Source organism: Capra hircus, chromosome 1 (assembly GCF_001704415.2).
Source record: "Capra hircus breed San Clemente chromosome 1, ASM170441v1, whole genome shotgun sequence".
Classification (NCBI taxonomy): Eukaryota; Metazoa; Chordata; class Mammalia; order Artiodactyla; family Bovidae; genus Capra; species Capra hircus.
The window spans coordinates 67,416,189-67,424,315 of NC_030808.1; positions in this window are offsets into that span (position 1 = coordinate 67,416,189).

Sequence of the window (8,127 nt, forward strand, 5' to 3'; positions counted from 1 at the left end):
ATTGATGTTTCTCCCAGCAATCTTGATTCCAACTTGTGCTTCCTCCAGCCCAGCATTTCTCATGATGTACTCTGCATATAAGTGAAATAAGCAGGGTGACAGTATACAGCCTTGACGTACTGCTTTTCCTATTTGGAACCAGTCTTTTGTTCCATGTCCAGTTCTAACTGTTGCTTCCTGACCTGCATATAGGTTTCTCAAGAGGCAGGTCAGATGGTCTGGTATTCCCATCTCTTTCAGAATTTTCCACAGTTTTTTGTGATCCACATGGTCAAAGGCTTTGGCGTAGTCGATAAAGCAGAAATAGATGAGTTGTTTTATATATATATATATATATATATATATATATATATATATATATATGTCCCTTGAGGAGGACCTAGGTAGGATTGTTTTGTTTAAGCTATCATTACTTAACTTGCTTCACTGCTTTTCCCTGGTTTCTGCTTTCTCTCACTTCCATACTTAGTAACTGCTGAGTCTGCTCTTTGGAACTCAGGGAAGGCCTAGAGACTAAAGTCTTTTATCTACAAACAGGAAATGAGGGACACAAATGGGCTTTTGTACCCAGAATGGCCCTGTTGAGTAATGGGGTCTGGGGTGTCCTGAAGCTTCAGTTGGCCTGCTAGTAGACAGGGCCCAGATGGTCACAGGGTAGGGTCTGGCCTGCTGTGGATGGACTGGGTTTGCAGGCTGTAGGGTTGTAATTTTTCCCTGTCTGATGTCTGCTCCCTGGTGGGTGAAGCTCGTTTAGAGGCTAGCATAGGCTTCTTCTAGAGTATGGCTGGTTCCTGCCCAGTGGTGGACAGAGCTGGGTCTTGGCCCTCTGGTGAGCAGGGCTGTGTCTTTGGACATGTCTAGAGGTGGCCATGGGCTCAGGAAGCCTTAAGGCAGCCTCTCTGCTGATGGGTGGGACTGTGTCCATACCCAGTTAGTTGTTTGGCCTGAGGCATCACAACACTAGGGCTTCCTTGATAGCTCAGTTGGTAAAGAATCCACCTGCAATGCAGGAGACCCCAGTTCAATTCCTGGGTCAGGAAGATCTGCTAGAGAAGGGATAGGCTGCCCACTCCAGTATTCTTGCCTGGAGAATTCCATGGACTGTATAGTCCATGGGGTCGCAAAGAGTCGGACATGACTGAGCAACTTTCAGTATTACAACACTGGTGCCTACAGATTGTTGTGTGAGATTCTCTTTTCTCCATATCCTTGCCAACATTTGTTATTTGTGTTCTTTTTAATGAGGGCTGTTCTGACAGGTGTGAGGTGATATCTCATTGTAGCTTTGATTTTCATTTCCCTGATGATTAGTGATGGTGAGCATCTTTTTTATGTGCCTGTGGAACATCTGGTATATTTCTTTGGAAGAATGTCTATTTAGGTTGTCTGCCCATTTTTAAATTGGTTTTTTGATGTTCAGTTGTATAATCTATTTATATCTTTTAGATGTTAACCTTTTATTGGCCGTGCCATTTACAAGTATTTTCTCCCATTCAGTAGGTTTTCTTTTATTTTTTCAGTGGTTTCTTTTGCTGTGCAAAAGCTTTTGAGGTTCAATTAAATCCCATTTATTTTTGCTTTTTTATCTTTGGCCTTATGAGACAAATTATAGCAATTTGTGGAGGGTTTATGTTAGAGTGTTCTACCTGTATTCTCTTTTAGAAATTTTATGGTTTTGGATCTTACATTTAGGTATTAATCTATTGAGGTTCTTTATAGGGTTTGAGAAAATGTTTTAATTTCTCATACATGTAGCTATCCAGTTTCCCCAGTACCACTTTTGAAGATACATTTTCAGTGTATGTTCTAGCTTCCTTTGTTGTAGATTAATTGACCATAGGAGTGTGGGTTTATTTCTGGGCTAAACAGGTTCCATTTATCTATGTCTGTTTTTCTGCTAGACCATCCTATTTTGATTACTGTAGCTTCATTGTATAGTGTGAAGTCGAGTGTGATTCAAGCTATGTTCTTTAAAAATTGTTTTGGCTGTTTGGGGTCTTTTGAGTCTGGGCTCATTCAAATTATTCCTTAGATATGCATCTTAATTATATAAGTCCAGCATCCAAAGCACAACATAAATCCTATTTTTCTCCATACTGAATTCCCCTCAGTGCACACCATGGGAGCAATGGGCAGTGGCTATGGTGACTGGTAGCTTGATCCTTGAACTGGAATGGCAGGCAACATTCCCTTTTCACAACCTCAATAATCAATACCACATATCTGCCAACTGTCGAGGCCTTCACTGGTAATCAAACCAATGGTAGACAAAGAGACATACCCTGAAGGGGCACACAGAATGCCAGACATTAGACTCCTAGGAGACGGTCTAGTTAGGGATCTGTGTCTTACCTTTACTTATTGGACTTTCTCAACATTCTCAGTTTGTCTCAGAAACCTAGATATTAAACATGGAAGTGACATAGGCTGGGAAAAATAGGTATTGTTTCTATAATATCCTGACCAAGGTCTTTTTTTTTTATTTCAATCTGAGGACCAAATTTCAACTTAGTTAAAAAAAATAGGGGACAGGAAATTCTGTTGACTTGCCTAAGTTGGTATGTTATATCCAAGGACTTTTTATTGTAAAGTCACAGTGACATTAGGGATGGTTGAAAATTGATGACAAGCACAACCAGGGGATCAACATGTGAAATACGGAAAATAGTTTTGGATGACATATCAAGAGCTTGAGAGATTATCTGCTTTTGCCAAAGTCTGAGAAATCCTCATCATTGTTCTTTCAAGCCTGGAAAGTTAGAGACAAAGAGAAATCATAATAGAAGAAAATAATCATTCTACTAACCTAACAAACTATTTAAAGTACCTTCTGAAAAGTTACTGTACAAAGTTACCACTGCGGCAATGCTGTGCACCTCAATTTCTTTCCTGTAGCTTCCTTCTGAAAAGCAACTTAGGAACTGTTAGAGGTCCACGCGCCCACTTGGAGTAGCCAGTGCTGGGGCTGGAGCAGCCATGCTTTGATGAGCTCTGTCGAGGCTGTCTTCTGCTGCAGGGTTTCCGTTGATCCCTGCAAGACGAGCTTACCATGAGTGTGATGAAGCCATGCCTTAGTTCTCTTCCTCTTCACGGTGGAATGGGGCACAAGTAGCACTGGCAAGGTCCAGTCCAGCAAGTATGGAACTGGTCTTCTGGATGTTTCTTCTTCCAAGATTTCAATAGGATGCAGTCTCCAGGATAGACATGGTTGCCAAGAAGCATGTAATTTCCAGCAAAGGCCCTCCTACAAAGGCCCTTCTGTTGTCTCTGAATGGACATAGACACCAAACCTAGGATTTATTTCGTGCAGTAAGGCTTTAACCTCAGAAACTTTCAGAACAGCAGGAAAATACTTCTAAACAACCAGTTAAAGTGTCCAAGAAAACCAATAAGTACCTGAGTACTCTAGTGGTTCTTTAGCATCATAGTAAAATCAACCTGCCAGTCTTTGAATCTAAACTCAGTACTGATAAAATGATCATACTAGACTACTCACGGCAATTTATAGATTCAATGCAAGCCCTATCAAATTATCAATGGCATTTTTGGAAAAAAAAATAATAAAGTTTGTATGGCAACACAAAAGGCCCCACCCAAGTAGCCAAAGTGATCTTGAGAAAGAAAATGGAACTGGAGGCATCAGACGCCCTGACTTCAGACTGTACTGCAAAGCTACAGTAATCAAACAAATAAAAATATGGCACTTGTACACAAAAACAGAAATATCAATAGGACAGGATAGAAAGCCAAGAAATAAAGTTATGCACCTGTGGTTACCTAATCTATGGCAAAGGAGGCAAGACTATATAATGGAGAAAAGACAGTCTCTTCAATAACTGGTGCTGGGAAAACTGGACAGCTATGTGTTAAAAAAAAATGAATCATACATAAAAAATAAACCTAATGTAAGGTCAGACACCGTCAAACTTTTACAGGAAAACATAGGCACTCTCTGACATAAATCACAGCAATATCTTCTTCGACCCACCCCCTAAAGCAATGAATACAAAAACAAACAGGACTGAAAAAAAACGTAAAAGCTTCTGTACAGCAATGGAATCCATAAATAAAATGAAAAGAGACCCTTAGAATGGGAGAAAATATTTGCAAATGAAGCAACTCACAATGGATTAATCTCCAAAATATATAAACAGCTCATGCAGCTCTATAGTAAAAAAAAGGACCTCAAAAAATGAGCAGAAAATCTAAAATCTAAATAAAGACACCATACAGATGGCCAAACAGTGCATGAAAAGATGCTCAACATTACTAATTATCAGAGAGATGCAAATCGAAACTATAATGAGAATATCATCTCACACTAGTCAGAATGACCATCATCAAAAAGTCTACAAACAACAGATGCTGGAGAGGACATGGGAAAAAGGGAATCCGTCTACACTGTTGGTGGGAATATAAATCGGCACAATCACTGAAGAGAACAGTATGGAGGTTCCTTAAAAAATTAAAAATAGAACTATCATATGATCCAGCTATCCCACTCCTGGGCAAGTATCCAGAGAAAACCTAAATTTGAAAAGATACATGCACCCGTGTTCATCGCAGCACTACTTACTATAGCCAGGACATGGAAGCAACCCCAGTGTCCACCAGCAGGGGAATGGATAAAGATGTGGTACACACTTACAATGGAATATTGCTCTGACATAAAAAAGAACAAAATAATGCCGTCTGCAGCAACCTGGATGGACCTCGAGATCATACTAAGTGAAGTCAGTCAGACAAATACCAAATGATATCACTCATATGTGAAGTCTAATTTTTTTAAATGATACGAATAAACTTATTTAGATAGACTTACAGATATCAAAAACAAACTTATGGTTACCACAGAAGGTATAAATCAGCAAAGAAATAAACCAGCAGTTGGAAACATAACCTGCTAGGCAAAACATTTATAGCAGTTAGAGTAGCTCCCAATGATTGTATATATTCGACAATGTCTGGTTTCTTGTTTCAAGTTCCCTCTTGGTCTCATAAACCATTTCTGGAAAATAGGAATCATCTCCCATAGAACATTCCATAGGGGCTCATTTGGACCTTTCTTCTAGGGGCTACTTTTACTCAAAGCAGGGCAACTGGTAAGACCTTATTCCTGGGAATTATAGCTAAAATTTGTCAAGAGACTTGTCTTTTTAAGATTATAATTCATCTTTCCTTTTGCCAGTAAATTAGAAATTACATGCATGGACTTTCCTGGTGGCACAGTGGATAGGAATCTACCTGGCCAATGCAGGGGACAGGAGTTTGATCCCTGGTCTGGGAAGATTCCACATGCCCCACAACTAAGCCTGTGCATGACAACTAGTGAACCAGCGTGCCTAGAGCCTGTGCTCTGCGGTAAGAGAGGCCACTGCAATGAGAAGCCTGCCCTCCCTGCAGCTGGAGAATAGCCCCCGGTCTCTGCAACTAGAGAAAGCCAGCTTGCAGCGATGAAGACCCTGCATGGCCAAAAATAAAACAGGTAAAAAATAAATAAAGCAGTGTGCACATGTCAAAAAAAAAATTACACGTTTCATGGCAACCCCAGCGAAGCTTTCAAGCTCCAGATACTTGAGTTGCTATAAAGGCCCCTCCACTGTCACTCTGAATGGACACAGAGAACACAAACCTAGGAATTCTTTCTTTTAGTAGGGATTTTTCAACCTCGGAAGCTTTTTCAGACCAGCAGGGAAATGCTTCTCACCAAGCAATAAAAGGGTCCGCAAATACTAGTAAGTACCTTTCCAGTTGCTCTTGGCCTCACAGTGAACTCAGCTTACCAATCTTCTCCCAGTCCAGCACTTCCGGTCTCAACTTCTTTGATTGGCAGTAGCCCAGTGTTAGCGTTCTTTGCGAAGAGTCAGACACAACTGAGCGACTTCACTTTCAATTTTCACTTTCATGCATTGGAGAAGGAAATGGCAACCCACTCCAGTGTTCTTGCCTGGAGAATCCCAGGGACGGGGCAGCCTGGAGGGCTGCCGTCCATGGGGTTGCACAGAGTCGGACACGACTGAAGTGACTTAGCAGCAGCAGCAGCAGCAGCAGCAGCACATACTGTGTATTTCTGTATCACCTTTTGAATTGTTCTTCTCATGTTTGGTCCTATAGTAAATTTCTGAATCCACTGCAGGGTGGCATCTTTTCCATTGTGGGTGCACTTGTGTAAATAATTTATTAGATCTTCCATCAGGAGCTCAGGGTCAAGCACCTTGCCTTGTCTATTCTAAACCCACCCTTCCTTGGTGTACCTTTATAGTCAGCCTCCTGAGAATGGCTGGGAGGACTCCAGTCAAATCCCCTTTCCCTAGCCCCTTCTGAGTCTTTAGGAGACTACTTTGGATAGCATTTTGTCAAGGGTAAGGGCCAAGTTGGAAACCCAGGGGTTTTAGTCCTAACTGCTAGCTTTGCCACTTGAACTGCTAGATTATTCCCTCAAGCAGTCAGACAACCTGATTTCTAATGTCCTGCACAGTGGAAGATAGCCGGTTCTTTTGGCTCTGTGACAGCTTCTAAGTTTAAACTTTCTTGGCATGTTTAGTTTCCTCCTTTTCTGCAGTTAACTGTCCTTACCCCAAATGACCCCACGGACTTGGACCACCAATAAAGTATATTTGGCATCAGTGATAATCGTTATTTTCTTATCCTTATTAGATGGAGGGCTCTCATCAGGGCTGTGAACTTCCACCTTTTGAGTGAGGGGTGCCTTGGAAGGGTTTCAGCCTCCAGTGCCTTTTGATGAGTCAACACCACATACCCAGCCTTGCAGTGGCCCCAGTCTCTAAAGCTGCTTCCATCTGTGAACATCTTGTCAACTTAAAAATTCACTACCTAAAAGTTGATAATTATGTTGAGGGCAATACTGAGTACATAGCCTGGGGTACAGTCTCTTGGATAGTTCTGAGGGACTGTACTGAAGAGGTAAGGGAGGAGCCAGGACCTACAGGAGTTTTTGGAGGAAAACACGAAAGCAAAAACAAACTGGGTAGCCAAACATTGGAAGAGTCACTTAAAGCAAACAGACATATCAAGGTTTTGAATTGAGCACTTTTCTTTGTATGTGTGCTTAGTCGCTCAGTCGTGTCCAACTCAGTAACCCATGGACTGTAGTCCTCAGGCTCCTCTGTCCATGGAATTTTCCAGGAATTCTGGGGTGGGTTGCCATGCCCTCCTCCAGGGGGATCTTCCCAACCCAGGAATGGAAGCCAGGTCTCCTGCATTGCAAGTGGATTCTTTACCATCTGAGCCACCACCGGAGAAGCTCTTTCTTCACATGCGAAGATGCAAGAGTCTGGGCTCATTGAAATCATCCCTTTGATATGCACCATAACAACCTGTCCTGTCTTTCTCCATCCTGAATTCCCTCAGGGTGCACAGTCAGGGGCAGCTGCAGTGACTGACGGCTGCAAGGTTCTTTGTGTTCTTTGTCTGTAGTAGAGACTGCTTTCAGAGTGACATTAGGAAGGTTACTGCCTTTTTGCTCATTTCCATGGCACCATAACAGTCCTAGTTTGACCATACAGGGTCAAGAAAACTCCTCGGCCGGATGTGGACAGGGAACTGATGTGGAAATTTGATGTCTGCTCAAGAATGAGGAAGGGGACTTCCCTGGTGGTGCAGTGGCTGAGACTCCATGCTCCCAATGCAGGAGGCCAGGGTTCAATCCCTAGGAAGGGAACTAGATCGTGCGTGCCACAACTAAGAACTGGTGCAGCCAAATAAATAAATAAATATACTTTTTAAAGAGAATGAGGAAGAAGATGGTCTTCTTCCCCTCCCCCCTCCTTTTTTCTATTATAAAACTGTAGCCCACTAAGTTCTCAGGGTGGCACGCCCTTTCCTGCCTGCTTATATCTCTCTCAAGCATCCTATACTAATAAATCACTTCCTGCCTGACCCTTTGCCGCTTGCAGAATTCTTTCCGCCTGAGACAAAAGAACCTGAGCTTCATTTAGCCCTGAGGTGCATTCTGAGGTTTCGGCAGCCTATGCTCTGAGTCCCAATACTAGTTGTGTGGTTTCGTGAGGCAGTGCCATCCAGCAGTACTGTTTAATTTTTGTTAAACTTTTGTATCTAGATCTTCCCATTTGAAAGCAGACAACTCTTGGGATTCAAAAACTCAAG